The sequence below is a fragment of the Saccopteryx leptura genome, chromosome 3 (genome assembly GCF_036850995.1).
Source record: "Saccopteryx leptura isolate mSacLep1 chromosome 3, mSacLep1_pri_phased_curated, whole genome shotgun sequence".
Classification (NCBI taxonomy): domain Eukaryota; kingdom Metazoa; phylum Chordata; class Mammalia; order Chiroptera; family Emballonuridae; genus Saccopteryx; species Saccopteryx leptura.
The window spans coordinates 231147071-231174176 of record NC_089505.1 but is presented as its reverse complement, the minus strand read 5'-3'; the positions used below and the strand labels follow the sequence as shown (position 1 = coordinate 231174176).

Genomic DNA, 27106 nt, shown 5'->3' with positions numbered 1-27106 from the left:
GAAATAGTTTTTATTTATTAGTTTTGCTATATTTTATTTTGTTACTGTAACATATTTACAAACAAAATAATTGAATATGAAAAATACTAAATATTTATGTTAATAGTCATCCTATAAGAGAGACCAGCAGCCTGACCAGGTGGTGGTACAGTGGATAGAGCATCGGACTGGGATTCAGAGAACCCAGGTTCGAGACCCCAAGGTTGCCAGCTTAAGCATGGGCTCATCTGGTTTGAGCAAAGCTCACCAGCTTGGACCCAACGTCGCTGGCTTGAGCAAAGGGTTACTCAGTCTGATGTAGCCCCATGGTCAAGGCACATATAAGAAAGCAATCAATGAACAACTAACCTTATCTATTCCTCTCTCTCTGACTCTCTCTCTGTCTCTGTAAAAAAAAAAAAAAAAAAGAGAGAGAGAGTGAGAGAGAGAGAGAGACCAGCAGAATTATTGATTGAACCTGAGGTTCCAGTCAAGTGAACTTCAGACTTTGGTTGTATTAAAAACAAATTTTTGTAAGAAATGTTGAGAATTTGTCACATTTGTTGATTATAACTAAAATTAATTATCTCTCATTCTACTTAAATATAAATGTTAGAGGATATTGTCAAAAGTTCAAGTCTTACAAGTCTAATGTATTTGTTTAGTTATCATTAAATTTATATTGAAAGAATATATTTTTTAAAAAATTAAAAATAAGAAATTAAGATGTGTATTATATTCTGTGCTACCATCATAAATTGAAAGTGAAAGAACCTCTCTGTGTCCTGGAAATCTTTAAATGCTGAGCAAGCCTCAGCACTACTTCCATGTATATGGTAAAAATTTCAGCTCTTTTTTCTAATGTTGACAGTGAGTAAAAGCAAACTTGTTTGAGGAACTTTGTCCAAGAACTTGTACTATTAAAAGCAGTTAGCTGCATAAATTGCCAAGAAGATATAATTGCAGAGCTGCTTTTATCATTTTTTTAATTAACACAACTGAAATCAGAAAACTCATATCTTTATAGTCAGGCACACATATGTGGAAAGTAACAAGTAAAAACAAAACTTTAGCCTGGCCAGGTGGTGGCACAGTGGATAGAGCATCAGCTTGGAACATAGAGAACTCAAGTTCAAAACTCGAGGTCACCGGCTTGAGTGCAGGCTTATCTGGCTTGAGCATAGGTTTGCTGGCTTGAGCATGGGATCATAGACATGACCTCATGGTCACTAGTTTGAGCACAAAAGTCATTGGCTTGAAGCCCAAAGTCACTGGTTTGAGCAAGGGGTCACTTGCTCTGCTGTAGCCACCACCACTCCTTCCCACCCTGCTCCGTTAAGACACATATGAGAAAGCAATCAATGAACAACTAAGATGCCATAACGAAGAATCATCTCACTCCCTTCTTGTCTTTCTGTCCCTATTTGTCCCTTTTTCTGACTCTGTCTCTGGAGGGGGGGGGGAACAAACAAACATTTAAAGATTAAGCAAAATTTAAAGCAAACTCAGTGCTGGCTAGCACTTTTGGAAACCAAGAAAAATAGAATCAGGAATGCGTACTCAAGAAAGAACTCTAACCCTCATGTGAAGAAAGAGAAATATTTCCCTCTCTTCCTCTTCTTGTAAGAACACCAATCCTATTGGGTTAAGACCCAACATTTATGATCTCATTTGACCTTAACTGCTTTTTATTTCCAATATGCTCTACCTCCAAATACAGTCACATTAAAAGGTAAAGTGTCAACATACATATTGTGGCTGTGGGGATGACACAATTAAGTTCATAGAAATATTGCTAAATAATTATCCTTATTGGTATTCTACTCTTAATTTTATTCTAACATTCATTTATTTTGTAACGATTCTTTTTTTATAAAGTATGTATACACATATATGTATGTGTGATATATTTGCACGTTTACATACATACATACCAGTGATTTTCAACTGGTGTACTGAACACAGTACTGTGCTACAAGAATTTTATTTTTTAATTTATTGATTGATTTTAGAGAAACAGAGAGAGGGAGAGAGAAAAGGAGGGAAGAGAGAGAAGAAAGAATTTCTTTGTTCTTCTTAGTTGTTCATTCATTGTTCACTTCCCACATGTACCCTCACCTGGAATCAAATTTGCAAAGTTGGTGTCTCCGACAGTGGTCTAACCGAATGGGCTAACCAGCCAGGGCTGCTGCAAGAATTTTTAAAATGTGCAATACCTGAGTAGTTAGGGACACTGAATTATTTTCCTTTATATTGTCAAATAAAAAATGACAATAGCCAATATAGTAATAGCTATCCAGTGTGAATATCCTGTCTTGAAGCATAATATATAAATTATATAATAGAGTTGCATCTTTTTAGTCATAATGCATAGTAAGATTGAATCTGATTGGCTAATTCTTGGTACTAGAAATCATTATAGAGAAGTATAGGCACCTGATTTTATAAAAAGTCATTTTGGAACAAAATGGGTAGGCAATTACTATTATTATTTTTTTGTAAATCAATGAAAATTATACCTATTTTTTTTGTCAAATTGTTAAGCAATATATTTTTAAAGTGCCACAGAATGTTAGTAATTAGTTTATGTGTGTCATGTGAGGAAAATGTTGAAATTGCTTATGCATATACAATGTAAATATATATATGTATATTATATATAAAACTTATATGTGTGTATATATATACATACTTTACAGATAATTCATTTGCAATAGATTCTTAATTTCTTTTAAGATTTTAAAATATTTTTCTGGATCTTAAAATTCTTTCTATTCAACCTTAGAAAAAATACCTGTGACAGTTTGTCAGTTTGATCACTGTTGATCAAGGCCCTTAAACAAATGGTACATTTCCATTGTCTACTCAGGCTAATCCATTCATACTAGACCAACTCTCACATGAGTGGGTGTTTTAGGGCTTCTGTGTGCAGGAACTAGTAAGTTATCATTTATAAAGCAGCAAACAGAAGTAATTCTTTCCTTGTGCGCCAACAGTAAATGGGTTTCAGAGCTGAGTCTCTTCCTGGGAAGCAAGGGGCTGTTCCTGGTTCTATCATTGTCAAGAGAAGGAGCAGGTCTCCTTCAGCTGCATGATAGAAAAATAATTATACCTTAAAAAATTTATTTATAATTTATTGTGTTGGCATGGTTTCCAATGTCCCATTCAATTTAATACCCTCTACACATTGTATTGTGCTCCCCCGTGCCCCATGGAAGTCTTTTTCCACCCCCCTTTTCCCCTCTCCCCATGTCTCTACTCCCCCTTTCATTCTGGCTATTGCTACCTTGTTGCCTATATATATGTGTCATGTATATCTGTTTTTGGCTAATCCCTTCACCTTCTTTGATTCAGTCCCCTGTTCTTCTTTCCCCCTGAGAGCTGTCCACCTGTTCCCTGTGACCCTGCCTCTGTTTGTATTTTGTTCCTCAAATGATTGTGTTCATTAGAGTTCACATATAAGTGAGATTGAATCATATTGGCTTTTTCTGCATGACTTATTTCACTTGGCATAATAATCTCCAGGTCCATCTATACTATCACAAAAGGTATGATTTCCTTCTATTTTATGGCTGCATGGTATTCCATTGTGTAAATGTACCACGGCTATTTTTTTTTATCTACTCATCCACTGCATAGTGGTATATATATATCTTCTTTTGAATTGGTGCTTTGAGATTCTTAGGGTATAGTCCTAGAAGTGGGATAGCTGGGTCATAAGCAGATCCATTTTTAATTTTTTGAGGAAATGCCATACTGTTTTCTCCAGTGGCTGCACCAGTCTGCATTTCCAGCAACACTGCAGGATGGTGTGGCAGTGCAGTGGATAAGGCATCAACCTGGAATGTTGAGGTAACTGGTCTGAAACCCTTGCCTTGCCTCATTGGGCACCTGCTATAACTTGATGCTTTCTATGCCTTCCCCACCTCCTTTCTCTAAAACCTACTTTTTCATTAGAGCCCCTAGACGGCAGTTATGAGAGCAAGATCAGCACCATTTCTCTATATATTAGCATAAGATATGAACAAAAGTAATTCATGTCCTAGTGTAGGAGGAAAATTCTGGGCCATATGGTACCCAGAAGGCATGCTCCACGGATTCATACATGCAAGGATGTCCTAGTAGCAATAATTTATGTGGGTGACATACCAGCAGACCACACTCCACTGCCTCCTCCATTACTCTGATCAGTGCCTTACACTGATATTTGTTGAGTCAATGTAGCAAGATATAGCAGAATAGAGACAACTTCCTCCTAAGCTTGTGTTCTGCAGATATCAGAGCTCTCAACACCTCTTTCACTTTATCTTTTTTACCTCATGCTGTTCCAGGGGTCAGAGTTTATCTCAATTAAAAAAATGTGTTTCATTCATCTTGTGTTCTCATATTACTCTCTTATAGAGAACAGGTTTAACATTTTTTTAACAGAGATAGAGAGAGAGTCAGAGAGAGGGATAGATAGGGACAGACAGACAGGAATGGAGAGATGAGATGCATCAATCATTAGTTTTTTGTTGTGACACCTTACTTGTTCATTGATTGCCTTCTCATATGTGCCTTGACCGTGGGGCTACAGCAGACCGAGTAACCCCTTGCTCGAGCCAGTGACCTTGGGTCCAAGCTGGTGAGCTTTGCTCAAACCAGATGAGCCCACGCTCAAGCTGGCGACCTTGGGGTCTCGAACCTGTGTCTCCACATCCCAGTCCAACGCTCTACCACTGAGCCACCGCCTGGTCAGGCAGGTCTAACAATTTAATAAATGTTCATTTAGCAATCATTTGCTGTCCTGTTGGTGTTTATATAATTCTGTACTGGGTATAACTAGATAAATAATGATATTGAAAAAGACTTCCTGACTTTTATGAGTTTATTCTAAAGTGAGACATTCAGACATGATTAAATAAACAGATATAATTAAAATAAGCCTGCGATAACCTCTTGCTGACTGTCCTATAGAGTCCTGTAGAAACACAAAATAACAGTGGTCGGAATAAATTTAGAGTTCACCAGATTTATTGGAGAAGGTGTCTGAAAACAGTTTTAAAGAAGTCAGGAAAGTGAGTGGTTAGAAATAGTTACCTAGTTTATGTCAAGAATAAGCAAATGTGAGAATAAATGAAGTTGCAAGGATGATTACAATATTTTCAAGTAAGCTTAGTTCAGATATAGCTTATTTAGTATGCTTTTAAATACTGTTAAATCTACTTAGAATATAACCTTTTACATTTAGTAAACAAAATTTGTATAAATCACTGAATTTCAAGCTTACTTCACAAGTACTAACAATATATTTTCAGTGATAATTATTGGGTTCTAGAATTGTGATCAGTTTTAGTATATGAAAATAGAGTGTGCACATGTCTTATTCTTATTTAACCATTTGTCAGAACAGAAATGGTAAAAAAAATATAAAATGTATTCCTTTTCCTCTGATCCAACCTTAGATAAAATCTGACTGAGCCTTGCGGAGGAAGAATTGCCCTAGCTCAGGACTGCTGACTCTTCAGAGGAAATTTTCTAAAACACAGAAGTGATGCAAATGACACAATCTGAAAGAGCAGCAGGTCAGAGTTTTAGTGGATGTCTGATGAAAATTAGTTTGGTCTAATATATGTGAGGTGTTGATGCCTTTCTCAAATAAATCATGATGAGGGAATAAGAAACAAATAAAAAAAAGATTGCTTTTTCACGATCCTTCCTACTATTATTGATTTAGACATTATAGCATCAGATTATTTGAATGATTCACTCTAAGAGAGCAATATAAGAAATTATTTAGCAATGTTTATTTTATAGTTAAAGAAAAAACAGGTTAATAGTTTATGCAGTAATATATCTAAAATTAAAAAAATATTAAAATGCTTCTTAGAAGACTGAGTTAGCATTGTGTAGTTATTTAAAATGGTTAACTGCTTAACTTGTTTTTAAGTTCTTTGCCTACTGTTTTAGAGGCATCTGTTTATTGAGACAGTTTAGGGAGTCAAAGTATATTATCAAGCTATTTACAAAATAAAATATAATAGAAATACATTTCTAAGTAAAAATATAATTTAATAAATGAAATAATAAAAACAAAAATTAATTTGCATTGACTTTAAAATATTTTTTATTTTTTCTTTTAAAAAATGTAAACCAGCTAAATTTTGTGGGGGAAATTTATTTTTATATATTTAACATAATTCATTAGAGCAAGAGAAAATATATCTGATATTAGTTACTGCCATGCTTCAGTGAAATCTCTGCATCTTATTTTGAAGGTAATAGAAATATAATAATTTAATGTGCACTGTCCCTCTGGTCTTCAAAAAACTACCATAGCATTAAAATGAACAAGAATTTACTTTCATTGTATATACATTTATGCTGTTTATTATAATATATGCTATATTTATATTCTATTAGCTTTTCTCAAAATAAAGAGTAAAGATTTTTTACTTTTTAAAATGTACTTTAATGTACAACTTGAAGAAATATTCATTTACCAGAATGTCCTTTGATTGATAAAGTCAGTACTTAAAGGAATAAGGAGTATGGCAGGCTTGTCACTTTCTCCCTGATCTGTCTCTGGCACTTACAGCCATGTTTGGCACAGCGGAAGGTCTTTAAATATATTTGTTGGATGAACAGATGACTGAAAATACCACAATATTTGTGTTTATTATTTCACTATTAAGGAATGAAGTATAAAAGATAATCAGCTCAGATTTTTAAAGACTTTTAAAGTATTTTTTAATAATTAGGTGTGATGAAAGGTGAAATATAATATTTTAATGAAATCTCATTATTTTAGAGACCCATTTATTCAGTTACTATACTAAAATCTTTTTATCTATTTTTTTTTTACTCAGGTTTCTTTGTTTTCTCCATGTAAGGGGCCTTTATTACTAAACATGGGAAGTCTAGTTCTAAATTATAATTGGGTCTGAGGTTCTGTGCTTTTACTAATATCTCATTAATGAATGTCTGTCTTAAGAGAAACCTTTTAATAATAGCAATTTTCTGGGTTTGTATTTTTTGTTTGTTTGTTTTTAATGGAAGGTCAGAAAAGTCAGATTGTCTCTTTCTTCAGAATAAAGTTGTAGCCAACTTAATGTTTTGCAACCGAAAGCCTTTGTAAAAGATGGGGTATATTTGTAAACAAATCCAAAACATTTAAGAACAACCCTTACAAGTATATGCCTTAGTGCATACTATGAGTTATATGCAGTTGACTCTTGAAAATTTACAAGTTTGAACTGAGAAGGTCCACTTATACCCAGATTTTTTCAATAAATATACAATCAGTCTTCCATATCCCTGGGTTTTAAAACCACTGATTTAATCAACCAGAGATAAAGCAAAACAAAACAAAAAAACACTCTTTTTCATCCCTGATTGGGAATCCACAGATGCAGAGGACTCACTATGCATTATTCTATATCATTTTGAGTATAACGGATTTTAATATTTGTGGGAGTCTAGGTACCAATTCCCTGCAGATACCAAGGAACTACTGCAATTGAGTAGTGGGGGAGTTAAAACGTATACATGAATTTTGGGAAACAGAAGACCAACAAACACACAAATACTCATGGGCATAGACAACAGTACAGTGTTTACCAGTGGGAAAGAGGCTGTGTGGAGGAGGTAGAAGAAAGTGAAGGGGCTCAAATATGTGGTGATGAAAGGAAATTTGACTTTAAGTGATGAACACACAATGCAGCATACAGATGATGTATTATAAAATTGTACACTATATAATTTTGTTAACCAATGCCACCCCAATGAATTTAATAAAATTGAAAAAAAGGGTACATATAGATTTTCAATGGTATGGGGATTGGTATTCCAAACTCTATGTAGCTAAAGGGTCAAAAGTATGTACTTTATTTAAAAATTCTAGATTAATTGAATAATCTATATATAACCATAAAATATTATGACCAAAAAGTGTAATGACATCAGGATTGCTCATTTCTAGGCCCATATGAGACTAAATTTTACCTCACAGAGGTGAATATTTATTAGTTATTATTGTTTGAAGTTATGATTTTAAGGTCTAGAAGATATAGAGGACATAAAATAGAAAATATTATTCTACATTATAATCAAGTGGTTTTGGAAAATGGACTCATCACACAGATGGAAAAGTACAAACCAGACTTTAATTAATGACATCTATTTAATTTTATTTATTGACATGTGTGACAAATATCTGGGAAATTCTTATGAAGTACTAACCACTGTGCTAAAGTCTGTGATACATAAATTAGGATTAAGACCAGTAGGGTACACACAAATACATAAGCAACCACAATGCAAAATATTTAGAGAAAAGCAAGGTACTGTGGAAAATTTCTAAGAGATGTCCATTGAAAGGAATCTACTTATGGTGAATCTATATGTTGAATAAAAAATAGACAAATTGATGAAAAGATAGAATTTTTTATAGAGACAGAATAATGTACACAAAAGTTCTCATGGGGAGTCAAAAGGACAAGGTATTTTGCACTAAACCAGTTTAGCTCAAAATGGATGACACACGGTAATTAAGAGGGCTATATAGGTAAATCTCAAACCCACCATGAAATCTTGATGGCTACAAAATTTAAAGAATGTATTTGGATAATTGATGTACTCTTGCACCATGAAACAAAGAAAGGCAATTTTTAACTGGCAGGTATATTATAGAGGGTCATATTTAATACAGTAAAAATAGGTATCAAAATGAAGAAATGCATTTTTCTAAGCAAAGTATATTACATATAGTTAAGAAATAGTCATTCATCCATTATAAGTGTTATGTATGAGGTGGTTTTTCTAAAAAGTATTCTCTTAGATAGAAAATGAATCTCAAATATTTGGGTAAGGTGGGCAAACCCTTATTTAGGTCTCCTTCGGTGATTTTACAATGAATCTGATTTGCAATACCCTAGAATATAAACGCTTTGGTATAATTTAGACTGTAATCAATATTCACTTCTTCCTAAATGATTACCATTATATCTTTCAAAAACCTTTTATAGAATGATTGTATTTCAGTAGAACTTTAGAGATTATCTTGTCTAACTTTTCATATTGTATGTGAAAAAAGCCATTGGAAATAGTCAAACTCTATATTTTTTTCCTCAATTTTACTGAGATAAAATTGACCAAAAAATACATATATATATATGGTGCACAATGTGATTTTAATATTTTTTTTACAGAGACAGAGCAAGAGCCAGAGAGAGGGATAGATAGGGACAGACAGACAGGAATGGAGAGAGATGAGAAGCATCAATCATCAGTTTTTCGTTGCCACATCTTAGTTGTTCATTGATTGCTTTCTCATATGTGCCTTGCCCATGGGCCTTCAACAGACTGAGTAACTCCTTGCTCAAGCCAGCGACCTTGGATCCAAGCTGGTGAGCTTTGCTCACACCAGATGAGCCCACGCTCAAGTTGGTGATGTCGGGGTCTCGAATCTGGGTCCTCCACATCCCAGTTCGACGCTCTATCCACTGCGCCACTGCCTGGTCAGGCCAATGTGATGTTTTAATATATGTATATATAGTTAAATGATTACCTCAATCAAGATAATTAATGTATCCATCCCTTCTCACAGTCACCTTTTAGTTTTGTTTTGCTTTTTGGTAAGAACACTTGAGATTTTTCTTAGCAAATTATCCATTTTTGGTTTTAGTTTTGATGTTTGATTTCTAGCCAGATAACTCATGTATTGGGGATGAATTACTTGGGCTCTGTATGTGTGAAGAGGATAAAGGTTATAAAATGTGTGGAGTAGTTCATAGATCACATATATCAATAGGCATAATTCTTAGCATGAACAGGAGACTGCTGACTTAACTCTTGCTCCTTTCCTAATAGTCTTTGTATTTTTAAGAAAGCAATGATAGGATCAGAAAAATCTCTAATTACTATGAGATATTATAGAAGAAACACAATCTTTACTGATGGCAAATTATACTTAAGAACTTGTCCTTATTGAGTTCATGGTCTCTAATTGGTTTTAATGCTGATAGTGGCTATGGTTGGCAAAGTAATAGAGACAATTAAAATATACTAAGATAAGTAGAAGTATGAACAAGGCTCTTTGGGAACACAGAAGGAGGTCACTCTCTAATCATGTAAGGTTTGGGGAATGAGCAAGGGAAGTCTCATTGGAGAACAATTGAAGCTAGTTGATAGATTTCTCTGACTATATTACAATTAACTCTGTGCTTACCCATCTCTTCTTAAAGGCAAGAATCTGGCTTTATCTTTATTTTCTTGCCTCTAAGTACAATGTCTTGCACTTAGGAAACTCCCCAGTATCTGTAAAAGGAAGACAGATAGTAATGGATTAAAAAAGGAGAGGGAAATGTGAAAAGTAAGGGAGGATAGTAAAAGAAAGAAACCTAACATTATCATGTCAGATTAGGAGCATTTTTTCATTTCAGAATGCAGTCTAGGCTTCTTTCAACCCTCTAACTTGCCAGTTAGGGGTACACCAACCTTTTTCTTATTTGGGTGGGTATAATGAAACAAACTTGTGAAAAACTCTACTTGGAGTAATTTCTTATTGGCTTTTAGTAAATAAGGTACCTGCCAAACTAGATTCAAGAGCTCAACCACAGTTGGCAATCTGTCTGAGGAAATTTTCACAACCTTGCACATAACTAAACAAACAGATATATAATTAATATTTGCCAGGTGCTTTATCCTTACAAAATACTGATCCATAGACAAACACATAATTCCATTCCAACAGATGACCGGGTATATTTTTTTGTGGGTGAAGGCTTAACTGAAGGAGAGCCCTAGGACTAGGCATCTGTGTTTCGCTTCTCAATATCAATTTTCACTCCTGCTAGAAATAGTCTTCCAAATTCTCTGTGAGGGACCATCCCTGCACTTCTCATATTTGGATAGAAATTTCTCCAATTCCAGCCATATTGACTTAAGCCAATAGGCTATCCATCTGGTCATGCCACAATATTTGGTTCAGGTAGGGCAATTCAAAACAAAATTAATCAAAGGAAACATTTTCTGGGATTTGTGAAAAGGAAAACCCTTTATTGTCTGTGGAGTGTAGAGTGCGAGTTTGGAAGCATATATCGCTGAAGTCAACTGGTTATTGAGAAGGGAGACTGCTTAATGAAGGAACAGACGAAAGAGACTTGGGATGTGGCTCTTTGTGACCTGGTTTAAGCTTTAACTGTCAAGTACACCAGAACTACTTGTAATCCTTTTGAGGTCTGTTACCTAATATATTCCTTTTTAATTAAATATCATGTAGGACAGGATTTCTTCCAATTACAAGCAAAAAAATTCTTAATGATACAGCAATAATAACACCAGTATTTGAGGCAATAATCTTGGCACCAACCAACTGCACTTTGGAACAAGGCAACTCCATGGTTGAGAAAAGTATTGACAATATATATAAAGGAAAAATCTTTGTTGCTTACTTCAAAATAATGTTTAAAATCTCAATAGAGACAATCTATGTGGACATACTTTTTAAAGTATTACATTAATAAACAAATAAATATAAGGGAATATATTAATCCCTCATAGGATGAGCACCATTTTTCTCCTTTTTACCATATGAAAGTGAGGTACAAATGCTAGGTAGTAGAAACATAGTTCAACTTTCCATTCAAGTTTTTCTCTGCCACCTTGTGCTGCTAGTAAAATGTAAAATAACATCCAAAATTATATTTTACTAATGATGGCTCTTTCTCATTAATTATGATACACTTCTCCCTTGATAATCCTGCAGTCAGAGTTACCCTTATAGGCTCTGATTGCTCAGACATGACCTTGTATTTCAGTGCTGTCATGTCTTTAGTTAGAGACAGACATAATTTGAAGCAGCCAAATTTCCTTTTTACAACTAGTAATTCACATTTAGGCTCTTCAAAATACTCTTGTGGTTAGCACATTAAGAAGGCATTATCCCAAAATTAAACACTGGTAGCAGCTTGCAAAGTGCTTGCAAATATGAAATATTTGCTAGGTGGCAGAACAGATACAATTGTAGTATGCTGTAGAGATTTGGGGGAATTTACGAGTGAAACATATTAAGAGAGAATACTTTTCTTTCACTGTCTCCTAGTCTTTGTACAGAGAAAAGTTAATATTTTTTAAAGATATCTTGCTGGAATGTTAGTTACATTACAAGCTGAAATGTTGACATAAGATTCTCTAACTGTGCCTCGTGTCCTTGTTCACGCCACTGACATACCTCTCATGCCTGGCACTGAAGAGGTATATATATTGTGGAGATTACATGGAGGTCCCTATGAATAATTCCAAAATGAGGCAAAACTTCCATTCATGGAATTCAGTAACAGGTGGTCAGTTATTAGAGAACACATGTATCAACTACAGTCATTCCTATGGAAGGACTAGGATTGAGAGAGGTGACTGGGTTAAAACCATAGAAGCTCTTTCCTAAAATAAAGTGAAAGAGGCAGAGGAACAGCATGTTCTCAGTACCTTAAAACCAAGATCCCATTATCAATAGTTTATATATTCCTTAAAGATAAAAACGAGGTTTTATTCATTGCTATATTTCAGAACCTAGCCTTCTACTTTGTATGGTAGTGAACCTTCTGTGAATTAACTAGATAAATGCACTGCTGTGATGGTGGAATGAGCAATGTAGCAGAAACCCAAAGTTTGGGGGTTGAGTATTTGGGTATCCTGTCCTGGGTAAGGTATAAGGGATAAGTATTGGAATCTAGAGTACCACCAATGCTGTTCCTCATTTTTGCTGAGGCTACTTGTGGTTGTAAGCCTTCCATAGGTTAGGGGTACAGAGGAGACTTAGTTCATAAGATTGACTGAACAAAGTCCTTTGTGAAAGACAAGGGGATGGTATGGGACCTGAGAAAGGGACCTGGACATGTGCTCCAGAAAGCCTTTTTTAAAAAGATGATTCCTGGCAAATTATAATCTCCCTGAAAATAACATTAATGTCTAGTCCATCCGTTGCCTGCAAATTACCTCAACTCTGTCTTTTCTATATAGTTAGCTTCCAATGAACATTGGTTGAATAGAATTGATCCTAATGTTATCAACATGCTAACCATTTATGGCAATGGTGTATGAAACAAAATCATCTGGAGAGATTTTAAATATGCAGACCTAGTATATTCACCAGAGAGTCTGATCTATTCAGTTAATTTGGGGGCTTAGGACATGATTATAATAAACTCACTACCCCAGGTGATTCTGACATATACTCCTGGTTAAGAATCATTATGTTAGTAAGTGGAAAAGAAAATGGTGTTGATTTCCAATACTTGAGTCCCTAGGATAAATTTCAATTTGACCAAAATTCTTTAGCATCCCTCTTCTCAGTCGGTATTCTTCTCTTCCTTATGGACACTCCATCCTACAAGTACTTTCCCACAAGAACTATCTCACTTAATTAGCTGTCTTCCAGATTGGAAAGCAATTTCTGATCAGGTGTTAGCTGATGCTTCCTATGGTGTCACATCCTGTAAGGCAATTTTAATTTAATAGGGACATGTGAAGACCAAAATCTTCAGGGTTTAGGATATCTATTAGATAATAGGGGTTTTAAGTACCAATGCGGAAGCTATTTCAGGGCAAAAAATTCTTTAAAATAGATTTTAAAAATCACAACAAAACTGACTCCCTACTCATGTGGTTGGCCTCATTTCCCCAGACACCAGACCCTAGTTATATCTGACATGGGAAAGTTTCTGATGACCAATTATCTACTGAATTGTAAAGTCCTAACGTAAGAAAACATTTTTTTGCATTTATTTGTAGATTGTCATTTTGTATAATATTTTCAAAAACTTAGTGTGTGTGTATGTGTGTATGTGTGTATGTTTGTGTTTTCTTTCAGAATTTTCAAGAAATCATGACTTGTGAAAAAATTTTAGTGGTGCCAGATTAATTAATCCAAGATCTTGCCTTACAGGAGCCAAATCAAAGTTTTCTTGGTGGGGAATATTTTCCACTTTCCTCATGAGGAGGTTAAGTGGGACAAGGACAGAATTGACACCAGAAAAGAATTGTTGCACCAGGAGGTTGGGAATGCTTCTCTTTTCTACTTCGGGTTTGATTAGCATTGCTCCTTAAACTTTTTTAGTCAACCTCAATATCAACTTAGGACAGGTGAGATAAAACTGAAAATAGCACTCTTTTACTATAAAATATTTTGGGTTTTGTTTTTATAAGAGCAAGAGCTAATGAAATGGTATTCTTTATTTAAAGAAATTTTCCAGTTATTTGTCTTTTTTTAGTTTCTTTTTCCTTTTTCTGAAGTAAGACATACATGCATGTGCTCTCTCTCACAGACACACACACATGCACACAAACTATACAACCTAAAAGATAAACAAAAGACTTCCAGTTGGTTAAATGATACTGCGCATCAAACACTCTTTCATATTTATTATATTTAATTCACATAATAATTCCATGGAGAATAAAAATTATTGTCTTTTTTTCCTGCCATTAACTGTCTTGATGAAAATCACACATAGCAGGATACAATGTTCAATTTAAAAACAAACAAATATTTTTCAAGAAGGAAGAATTTTATTTGTATGATTAGATAAAAACAGCTATATTTTTCCTGATAGAAGTTGACTCAATTATATTTTCTCAAAAAGTGCAAATAATTAGTGCCAGTAGACTGTGGATTATGCATATGTGATTCATTACATATTTTCTTAATTGACTCTTTAATTGATATTAATATTTTCATGCGACATACTTATTAAGCAGAAACTGTAACACCTGTATTAGACTCTAGGGATTTACTATGGGCATAATTTCTTCTTATTAAGAGCTTCAGAATAATGGGGGATAGAGAGAAATAAAAAAGCAATTATAGTAGAGTACCAAAAAACACAACCGGAAATCAGAGGCTAACAGGGGAGAAAAACCTGACATTGCCAAGAGGCTGGGGAGGCTTCAGGATACATGCCGGGCGCACTGGCAATTTGGATGAACATAGCAGAAAGTGGTTTAGTTGTTAAAATTATTTATTTTTCTGAAAAAAATACATAATGAGAATTATTTGTGAGCAAATTGAGTATAAATTTTATATTTTATTTCTTAGGGATTTAAATGCTAAACTTAACAGATAGCTGAAAGTCCTAATTAGTAGCAGATTTTCTTAATGAGTTATTGCAAGTTGTGGTTTATAATCTGATACAATATGTTCTATAAAAATGTATGTCAGGTTAAATATTTTAAACCATGATAAATATAGGACTATTAACAAAGAATCATTAAATTGGGAGATAAAATTCAGTAGCAGATATGAGAGCAAATATCCTAATTCCATGAGATTAGAAAGCATCATGAAGGGATATTATGTACAAGGCACAGAACATACTCTTAAAAAAACCAAATGTAGCAAGAAAAAAAATCTTCTCATTAGGAGGCGAGATTAAAGAATAGGAATAAAAGATAGCAATGAAGAAAACTGATTTCAGAAGGGAAAATATTTATAAATAATATATTTTCTAACAAGGGCTGATAAATATTTGTCAAATGTTTGTCAAAATACCTATAGACTAAGATTTACAAATTTCTATCTGAAACTTACCAAGGGTAGAAGAGCAAGCTATGGGTTTGGACAAAAATAAAAAATGTCAGGTTATTTAATTATCAGTATGTCTTCAAAACTCAGACCGAGATCAAAGAGAGATTATTCAGTCATGCTTTGGCAAAGAGCCTGTGCTGGTGTTCACAGACAATTTTGGAGGCATTGAAGTAGTGCTGGGAGTAGTAGGCAAAACTGCTTGCAGTCCTTGAAATTGCACATGTATGATTTTCTCTCAGGGTTCTTGTCAAGATTTACCAATGACCTTAGCCACCAAAACAAACATAAACTAACAACTAAAACTTAAAACAATGTGCTTCAAAAGTAGATGTGCTTTGGTCCAGCTTTAAAGCTTCACTCTCTAGAGTATTTGTTACTCTGGAACCAAAATATAGTAATTAGAGTGTCAGCTCTCAAGATTTTTATGCAGGGATTACAATTTACACATATAAAACAATATTTCTGGGTGTATTCCAAACATAATATAAATGTAAATTTACTTAGTTTATATAAATTCTATACTTTCCTAACCAAGCATTATTTTCCTTGTTCTTCTCTCAAATTGTTCTCATAAAGGGACATGGAAAATTGCATTCATGTATGCATGCCTTTGTCCTAATGAATACCACAAAGCAAACAAGCAGATACCAAATCTTTGTGAGTTATTCTTGGTGAGATTTACATTTGACTGCAAATAAACTCAATAATCCAGGTGTGAGGGATAAATTCTTTCTCTATACCTAGAAAAATTCTATTTAAAAGATTGGTTTTAATGACCAACTTTATAATATAGTTAACTGTAGGCTATGCATCAATAGCCTGAAAAAGTGTTTATTTCTCCCTGTGCATTGGACAATATATTTTTCCAGTTATTTCACATTAGAATGGGAACAAGGTTTTAAAGGGTCTGTTGTGGTAAGAGGTTGCCCACTTTACCTGACTCTAGGAAGTTTAAGAGCTTCCTTCACTGCAACCATAGTTTTGAATGGTAAAAATTTTAAAGTAAAGTTTGCCTCTATATAATTCTCAGAAGAGCAGCCAAATAAAAATTAACATTTTGCCTATAAATCAAAGGAAATTGCATTAATTTGGTTGCAATTAGAGTGAGACTGATAAGTGGAAGCTTTCAACTCAAACATCTGTAGAAACTGAGTTTTTATATTAGACTTTAAAAATTACATTATAAGGGTCATTTAAATCATGGCTTACACCTGCTATTTATTTTTTTGTTTGTTTTGGGGTGTTTTTTTGTGTGTTTTTCTGAAGCTGGAAATGGGGAGAGACAGTCAGACAGACTCCCGCATGCGCCCGACCGGGATCCACCCGGCACGCCCACCAGGAGGCAATGCTCTGCCCCTCTGGGGCATCGCTCTGTTGCGGCCAGAGCCACTCTAGTGCCTGGGGCAGAGGCCAAGGAGCCATCCCCAGTGCCCGGGCCATCTTTGCTCCAATGGAGCCTTGGCTGCGGGAGGGGAAGAGAGAGACAGAGAGGAAGGAGAGGGAGAGGGGTGGAGAAGCAGATGGGCGCTTCTCCTGTGTGCCCTGGCCGGGAATCGAACCCGGGACTTCTGCTCTCCAGGCCGACGCTCTACCACTGAGCCAACCGGCCAGGGCCACACCTGCTATTTAGTAACACTGTAGAGTGTTTAGTCAATTTATAAATTTAGCTTATAAAGTGGCATCACATTTACCAATAATGTGAAAGTTTAATGATTTAAAAAGGAGGAGCTCTTCCTTTTTAATAAAGTGTTCACGGAAAACATTGGAAACATTAAATTCAAGATGCCAAATAATTCCTGTTGCTTAACTAAAACTGCTATTTTTTTAACTTGTTTTATGCAGCTACTTATTTAGAAGTTTCCTGTGGCCGTTTTAATTAGCTTTCCCACCACCCCTGTGAGATAAGCAGATAGCATAATATGTTGGGTTAGATGAATATGGCTATGGTTTAACTATATTTTATAGAATTCGGAATTTATGATGATGTTCAAAGAAAACTCCAAGTCTCTTTAATCCATTTGATAATTCCCTAACCTGAGGCAATCAGAATACAAACTATCATTGTGGTAAATTTGTTAAGCAGTGTATTCAGCTAGTATACACTCCCAGCATTTCTTCTACTTCTAAGTTGTTGGGGCTTTTTGCCAATTTAGTTAACTTAAGGGAAAAATTTACCCTTGCTTTTAAATGATTTAAATGTTTTTTAAATGTAGTATCCAGTAGAAAAAGTCTTAATATTTTATACAAATTACAATATTACTACTTTTAAATGATGACACATCAAATTAAAACAAACAAACAAACAAAAATACAAAACCTTTGCCTATATAAAGTACGACCCATTTGTAAAGAGATAATGGGGAAATTAGAGATAGTAACAACAGAAGAATGGGCTTTTTTCCAGAACATAATCCCAACATTTTCAAATATGCTTTTTATTTCTGTAACTTGACCAAATTTTAAAGTAGAGTGATTTGCTGAATCAGAACACCATCATTCAACATTTTTTTTGTAATAAGAGCTAATCTAAGGACTATTCTTCTATATGAAACAATACATTAGAATAGGAATGGAATTGTCTTATTTACCTATGCAAAGCAACTTATGATTGCAACTGACTTGCATAGAATGGCAAGATGAATTTTTTAAAATTATAATAAATTTCTTTGTGTTGTATTTATCCATAAGACATTTTATAAAATGATTAAAAGAAGTATAATAAACTTTTTTCTTCCTCTTAGTAAGTAAAATAGAAAATCCCTTAATCCAATTTCATTTCCTAAAATATGTGTGTGTTTCTCATAAATGGGAAAAAAAGACACACTGATCTATTAAAGCAACAACAACAATTACTTATATTTTGTGTTTGCCACTGCATAATAGAGTCAGGTTTAGGGTAGGATTAAATTTCAAGATAACGATAGCAAAATGTGACACAAATCTGAGCATAGACAGAGAACAAGATTTGGAGGGAAGAATTCTCTAAGACCTACCCAATTACCTAAGACCTGCCAATTATCTTACAATTATCTAGGACCTACCACGTCCCAGCCTCACTTCTGAGCAGATAGAGATCAACTATTAAGTACTTACTAAATAAAGCAAAAAGAAAATGAAAAAGAAAAGTTCAATACTGGGGTCTTTGGGTTACGACAGTCTTGACATAACGACATTTTGAGCTTATGACTCTAACTCCCATAAAAACTTTAAAATATTGAGATGTGAGTGTTTTGGTTTACACCATTAGCATTGTACTTATGGACATTGTGGGTGAACTAGTTTCGTTTCTTTTGCCTAAAATGAAGTGAGGTGAGCAAACTTCAATGGTGTGTGCTCCCAGCTTGTGTATGACTTCCATGGCTTTGAGGAGTCAGTGGAAGCTGTAACAGAGAAGGTTGTTGCCATAGGTAGACAGCTTAATTTGGAGGTAGAGACTGAGGATGTCACAGAGCTACTGGCATCACATGAAGAGGAGCTGTCTGCTGAGGCCCTCATTCAGCTGGAGAAGCAACTGAAGAGTAAGAGATAGGAATCCCAGAGCCCAAGAGATTTATTACCAAGGGTTTGGCAGAAGGTTCTTTTATGGTAAAGAATGGGTTGGAAAATTTTCAGGCTAAAGGCCCCAGCGATGACAGATTCAGTAAGGTCTACAGAGCTGTTATGAATGCCTTACAAAGCTATAGGTAGGTTTTGAAAGAGAAGAAGTCATCAACCTTCCAGACTCACTTGGAACACTTCCTTAAGAAGGTAGAGAGGCCTGCAACTGGATTCTCTACCCTCTATATCAGCTTCTTTTTGAGAGGAAACACCTGTAGTACAGGTAGAATCATCTCCAGTGTCTCCTGCATGTTCCTTAGACAATCTTAAATCACCTGACCCAGTATTTCTAGAACCTCCTGCAGGTTCTCCTGCCTCTCCAGCTTCCTCCTCCCTATAGGTCACTCTCTCCCACCTTGCAATGCCCCTTCCAGTGTGCAAGCCAGCCACAGGAATAAAGATAACAAATTTTTTTTACTTTCTTTTTTTTTGTTAATACAGTACAGTGTATGGTACAGTATATTTATGTCCTTTTACTTTCTCTGTGGCTTATTTTTGTTTTTATTTTCTAGATTATGATTTTACAACTGTGTTAGGATAGGTAAGTGACTTAGGCTAGGGTATGTTTCAACTTATACCAAAATCTGGGTTATGTCACTGTCATAGGAGTGGAACTGTGTAATAACCTGAATATTTAATGATTAACTTTAAAAACTTTACATTTAAACATAAATATATTAATTTTATATATTGAAGCCTTTCCAAATTTCATTATCTTATTCATCATTCATTCATTTATTTATCCCCTCTTTATGTAAATATTAAATACTCATACTACTCCAAATACTATACTGTACTAAGTACTAGAAATCTAGCTGAAGCAACACACAGTTTCTGGACTCAAAGCAGTTTCAGTCTTGGCATTGACATGCCAATAAGTAGCAATAAATTACTCTTGGGTTCATGCTCAGGGTATTGTTGCTACACATGGGAAAGTAAACCACTCAACTTATGTGGACTATAATAGGCTTTCTGCTGCTATGGAATTCTGACAGACCTTAAAACGGGGTTTATCAAAATAAAAAACAAAAATAAAAAAAAAGTGATGACCTTAAAAATGAAATAATAAAGTCTTTAGCCAAATAAGTTTATTTAGCCAAAATAAGTTTATTTCGGAAAAGCAGAAGAATTAAAACTGGGTACAGGCAAACTGCAGGGAATCATAGGGCAAATAAAAGAGACAAAGTGAAGGCTCGTTTTATTAGGTTTTAAGAAAAAACTGGGAGGATTGTGGCAGGTTTTTTTTTTTACTGCAATCAGTGGGTAGTTTGTTGCTAGGTCAGAAGAACATTCTTTCTTTCTGCTAGGGTCTGCAAGCCACAGTGAATAGTATATGCATGAGAGCCCTTTCTTCATGATTTCCTGACTCCATTTTGATTTGTGTTTCCTTTGTTTATTTTCACAAGATGTAAGAAGTATCTTGGGCAGACTAACTATTTTCAATATATATCTGTAGAATAAGAGATAGTAATCAAAAGGCAAAAAAGTAGTTCAGTAGAACTACAGCCCTAAAACCAAGATGGCAGTTCAAAACTATTTTTTGTTTTTGTTATTGTTGTTTTCCCCCTTGGAGCCTGGGGGTGATTCATGAAAGAATGGTATTAAAAAGGTCAGGATGGAAAGGCAAAGTAATTATCAAGAGTTTCCTTTAATTATGTTAGGGACTTTAAAGCTTACCAGTAGAAGGTTTAAAGCTAGTTGGTAGAAGGTTTTCAGCACAAAAATGGTATGATTATTTTGTACTTCAGAAGGATTTGTATGGTTCAGTGTGAGGAATGGCTTAAAGAGAGTGAAACATAAAAATCTTATAAAAATCTAAGAATTACTAACATTGACCTCAATTAGGATAGTAACCTGTAGGAAGTATAAAAGTATAACCTTTTTATGAGCAAAAAAATTGGGTTTTTCCTATCTACCATCATAATATAAAAGCCCTGAAAATGGTAGATATTCAATAAATAGGTATAGGCATCTTTTAAAGGTCATATAAGCTTTTTATAGACTGTATGCTAATGAGTAAATACTTTATGGGGATTTTCAGCAAGTTCCTCTCTATAGAAACATGAGACAAAACCATGGGGAAAGGAGCAAGAAAAGGAGCAGGGTTCAATCATCTAGGTGAGTATTTGGGGCTTGCACTCAGAAAATGCTTTACAGGTAGTAGAAAATGTTTGGTTTTGTTTGTTTGTTTTTTTGAGATATAAACTACCTATGCATGCTAATTGATAGGCTGTGAGATGAAAAAGAAAGTCGATGATAGTTCTAAGCATTTTTGTTTTGGAAGCAAGGTAAATTTTAGGGCCAAATCCTCAGCTGTAGGCATGAGGGCAAATTATAGGGCCAATTACTTAACTGTAGGCATTAGAGCAATTTGTAGGGTCAGTTACTCAGCAGTAAGCAATAGAGCAAATAAAGAAGTTGTGGAAAGGTGAATACTCATGATGGGGAAAATAAAGGAAGAATATAGCATTATGCCACCAAGTCAAGAGTGTGTTTCCAGAATATGATCAACATGGTCATACTGGGAGGCCGGTTATAAAGGAGGATGGAGGATTGGCCACAGGCATAACTTTGACAGTTTCTGTGGAATTGTGGGTGAAGTTCAAGAGAGCATGAGAGAAATAAAGTCGAGGTCATGTTTACAAATTATTCCAGGAGAGTTTTGCTGACATAATAGAACAGAGAATAGGGAAATGGCTGGGAAGGTACAGAAACAAGCAGCATCCTTGTAATGTCGGTGTCCGAGGCCAGGCAGTGTCACATTGGATTCTGGAAGATGGTAGAGAAACTGTGGAGCTGGAGAGCGGTGGCCATTCCCGTTTAATAAGTCTCTCCAAGTCAGAGAAGCATACCAGCAGGGGAAAACCGCTTCTCATGGCAGCAGGCAAACTAACGGCAAAACAGCCCCTCGCAGTGGTGGCCAAGCAATCTGCGATCCACAATTCGCCCTGAGTCAAAGTACCCGTAACCTTACATAGACTATGCACACATGGCACTGCCATGTGCTCACACACTATTCAGGCAAAGTACAAGAGAACGGGCCTAACACAGCTGTTTCCCCAATCATCCCTCACCCCATTTTTGGTAAATGTTGAAAATATTATAGCAAGTATATATGCTGATATAAATTATCCAACTGAAAAGGAAAACTTGGTGAAGCAGAAAAGATTGAGAAAAATTCTGATTTAGGTTTTTGAGTTTGCTAGAAGAGAGAGCCTCTTGTTCATAACAGAAAGATCATTATCCCATAACAGGAGAGAAGTTAAGAGTAAGAGTTTTCTGTGGGGAGAGGATGTACATGCAATCTTCTGATGAGTCCTATATTTTCTGTGGTCTAGAAGTAACAAGAAAAAGCTCTACATACCTTCAGGTCCCATGTGAATTGGAATGAGAAATAAACAAAGGAAAAATAGCTGCTTCTTGAATGGATTTTTGAGGAATCCATTTTTTGTTTCAAGGGCAGTGTGCTTCCATAAAAAAAAGATATTCAGAGAAGAAATTGAGAGAATCTGCTGATGAGGAAATATTTTGAGAGCCAGAGGAAGCGTCTGGGAGAGGGTCTCAAGTTAGATTGTGTATAGCAGATAATGGGGGCATGTGTCCAAGTTCAAACTATATCATTTTCTTGAGATTGGGTATGTCATGGGAATACTGAGGAAGTGTGTTTGTTTGACCAAGAAAAAGAAGAATTTTGCAGCTTGTCATCCAGTCTTTTGGGAGCACTGATGAGGCCTGGGATGAGGATGGAAAGCAAGCAGTGTGAGCCTCATGAGCTTCTTAAATCTTGTAGGGGCAGTGGGGAAGCAGCTGACAAGTTGTGAACACTCACTGTGCCATGCCACCTGACATTATCTTACTTAGTAATCTTAACAGTATGACATTATAGGAACCATTAGTCTACCCTTTCATAAGGTCACATTAGAGAATTTGAAATGCCTTTTCCCAAGTTTTCTGAGATAGCTTTTAATCTAGTTGTCTGACTCCATGCTCTATACTTTTAGCTACTTCTAAGTAGACAGAGTAAGGAGGAGAAAAAAAGACTTGCACATCTTTTCCGATTTCCCTTTTGGAGTTAATATAAAGTCATGTTTTAGGATAAGGCACTGATTATTATTATGTTGACAGAAACTTACCAACTGCATGACTTTGGACAAATCTCTGAAATGTTTTTTGATGTCTGATTCCTCATTATTTATATAGACAATTAGGAACTACCTAATTCATATAATTACTGTGAAAATGTATTGAGAACTCACTAAATGCTTATTGATTATTATTAATGGTCTATAATTTCTTATCCACAATACTGAAGTCCATGCATTCTAAAAACCAAAAGCTGTTTTATATTTTATTTGATATCAAAATTTGACTTAAACCTATGTGGTACTCTTTTTAACCTTTAATTCATCCATTTGCTATAGATGTTCTTATATTTATCTGAAAAGTATTACTGCATTTGATTATAGGGTATATCTTGGACCCTCTGAGATATAGTATAAAATATCCAGAATATGTGCTTAATTATCTTTCTAAAAATCTAAAATATTCTGAGATCCTAAATATATCTGGCTTCATAGGTTTCCATGAAGATGCTCTATACCTGTTTTATTACCATTATACACTACCCCTTAACACAGTGTGTTGTAAATTGATGAGGTTATGTAAAATAAATAGTTCCTTTGCAAGAAAAACATTTCCTTAAGTCATAAGGCAATTAGAAGTACACGATTTACGTTGGCAAAAATGTTTGTAAATTTATGCAGAAATAGAAGATTTAGAAGTTCAAACTAGGGCACCAGGAAGTAGGAGCTGCTTCTGAGGCAGACCAGCCAGCTGGCTTCACGCAAGCCTGATGAGTACCATGACAAACAGGGAATTGCCACATTCCCAAGTCTGGCTTTAAACCTGGTAGCCTTAGAAACTTGTCAGCACCTCCTCAGGAATAGATGTGTCACCTGGTATTTGACTTGTCTAAATGAAGCTCATGAGACTGGGACGAAAGCTCTAATGCTAGCCTAGTAATTTCTGGTGGAAACCAACACTGCCAGTGAAGTCATATATATTGTACTTGTTGCAGAGTCTCAAAATAGGCAAGGAGTGTAGAAAGCAAAACTATACACAAGATGTCAGTTTGAAACTTTACTAAGAAGAGGATAGCATGTTTGGTCCAGCACATGGAAACATGATCACATGCATAAGTCTTGTTTATTTAGCATAGAATCAGGAATAAAAGAAAGTATGAGTTTAAAAGTTAAGTGGTATTTGCATAAGTTAAACTAAGGATACTTTCATACAAAGAATGTTTACAGAGACAGAAGAGTCAGCCTGACCAGGTGGTAGAACAGTGGATAGAGCATCGGCCTGGAATGCTGAGAACCCAGGTTAGAAATCTTGAAGTTGTGGTCTTGAGTGTGGGCTTGCCTGGAATGAGCATGGCCTCACCAGCTTGAACATGGAATCGTAGACATGACCTCATGGTCACTGGCTTGAGACAAAGGTTGTTGGCTTGAAGCCCAAGGTCGCTGGCTTGAGCAAGGGGTCAGTGGCTCGGCTGGAGCCCCCCAGTCAATGCACACATGAGAAAGCAATCAATGAATAACTAAGGTGCTGCAAATATGGTTGATCTCATCTCTTCCTTCCTGTCTGTCTGTCCCTATCTCTCTCTCTCTCTCTTTCTCTCTCTCTCTCTCTCTCTCTCTCTCTCTCTCTCTCACACACACACACACACACACACACACACACACACACACACCAAAAAAAAAAAAAAGACAGAAGAGACAAATCAAATTCTTGGACCAGGGCATCTCATAGCCCAGCACAGTTTGAGCATTGTAGAGATTCTTTGGTGCATTTCCTTTGTATCCTCTTCCCTGCAAGTGATTACAGCCCCTTAGAGAGATGCATTAAATTTTAGAGATGTTAAATAATTTGATCTGGTTATAATCACATCCTGCTTGCCTGTGAGCCATCAAGTCTCTTTAAAATGCCTTTTCTTATCTTTTCTCTGATTCATTATCTGCTGATGTGTGCATTTAATTAGCAGAAATCAGTCTTTGAGGTCTTCCCCTACCTCCTGTTTATAAGATACTGAGGTAATACAAGCCATGGCCATAAAATATGGAATCAGAAAACTTGAGTTCCATTCTTCATTTCATAACTTATTATAAGATGGGAGTTCTTACTGCACTTGATACACATTAACTATGCATATAAAATATTTTAAAATGACCTTATATACTTATTTTGATAATCAGCTAGACAGCATGTAAAAAGAACCTTGAGAAAAAGAAAAGGTGGTTAAATTGCCTTTATTTAGCTCTCAGCATATATTGCACATGCAGTAAACATTTTTTAAATGAATAAGAAAATCAAAGAGTCAGTCCATCTGTTTATCATTGTGCCTTGCTGTACTGGAAACCACAGGTCAGAGGTTCCTGCGCTGCATAACCTACCCGTGAGTAAAATGAAGGATAGCAATAAGATAAGACAGTAGTAATGCACTATCTTCTATGTATAAACAGCCTTCTCCTAAGAAACATATATTCAGACATTGATTTCAATTGACCTTGTTGCTTAACACTAACAGCAACAATGACACTTAAGCATTTTATTGTTCTATGTGATGTTTAGGAAGCAACTGGAGTGCAGGGTACTTGGTCTTACCAGTCAATTACTTACTGTCAGCTATCTTGCTGAACATAAAAATATGACACACTGTTTTTCTTTAAACTCTTATAATTATATTCATTGATTTAGTGTGTCATAAAAAAAGAAATCTGTAATCTATATATCTTGGGTTCTAAGAGGATTTGAGGTTGTTTCTTATTTCCTAGGAGAAGACTACATCATGTGTATGTGCCTCATGTGATTCACGCAAAGAAATTTTCACTAATGTAGACCCTAGACACACCTGACAGCTGTTTTTATTTAGTTCACTTTTACTTGCTTCCTTCCTCTTTCCCTTCCTCTCTTCAAAATTCTCTCATTCTTATTTTCCTCCTTTATTTTTTTAAATTATTCTGTTTTTAATAAATTATGTTTTATAGAACCTGGAAAATTAGACTCAAATTCAGACATAGTACAGTAAGTGAGACATAATACAGTAATGCAAACACTGGTCAATTGATTGAGATCCATAACAAAAATGAAGCTGTTAATTAGCCCAGAAACTTACACATGTGAATCTCAATTTCTTCCTACTTAGAACATGCACTGTGGAAAAACTATCAGTAGGTTTAAAACGTTGAACACATTTTTAATCAGTAGTCATCAATTTTATCTGCACTACAAAACATCTCATCCTTCTTTGGGAACAGTTGTGTTTTGAGAAAAGTGAATGTTATCTACAGGTTTGAATTCAAATTATCATATTTTAATCTGATTAAGTGGCTAAAAATAAAAGAATTAGTTACCCCAAGAGACCATATCTCCAGGGCAGGTTTAAGTATGGCCAGTGCCTATGAATGGAAGAGATCCCATACTGCTTCATTTACCCCTTCTAGCTCCAGGCTAAAATTGGGCTTGAAATGCTTTGGTTTCTGAAAATGAGAGTAGTTATTTTTGGGAGCAACATTTTGGTAGTCATTTGCTGTTTATCATCTCTTTTAGAAAAATAAGAAAAATAAATATATAATTTAAATAAATAATTCAGTTGCTTTTTTTTATTATTATTCATTTTAGAAAGGAGAGAGAGAGAGAGAGAGAAGGGGGGAGGAGCAGGAAGCATCAACTCCCGTATGTGCCTTGACCAGGCAAGCCCAGGGTTTCGAACTGGCGACCTCAGCATTTCCAGGTCGATGCTTTATCCACTGCGCCACCACAGGTCAGGCCAATTCAGTTGCTTTTTAATGTTTCCAAAAATTGAGTTTATCACAAAGGTAATTCAATAGACAGAGCTTCCTTGTCTGTTAATAATTTAGTAATTGTCAAAGGACATAGATAGGACTTTCACATTCTCACTGGCAAAAA

General features: G+C 35.2%; 1 protein-coding gene, 1 non-coding gene and 1 pseudogene across 3 annotated transcripts in view; 2 read left to right on the top strand and 1 right to left on the bottom strand.

Moving 5' to 3' along the window:
* LRRTM4 (leucine rich repeat transmembrane neuronal 4) overlaps positions 1 to 27106 on the top strand; it is an 870522-nt gene that overhangs the window by 123311 nt on the left and 720105 nt on the right. The gene's annotated exons all lie outside the window — the stretch shown is intronic.
* Positions 7507 to 27106, top strand: part of LOC136397380 (COP9 signalosome complex subunit 5-like) — a 120944-nt pseudogene continuing 101344 nt past the window's right edge.
* Positions 17080 to 17155, bottom strand: TRNAS-GGA (transfer RNA serine (anticodon GGA)). The gene has a single exon. It is a non-coding gene; the product is annotated as a tRNA-Ser (tRNA).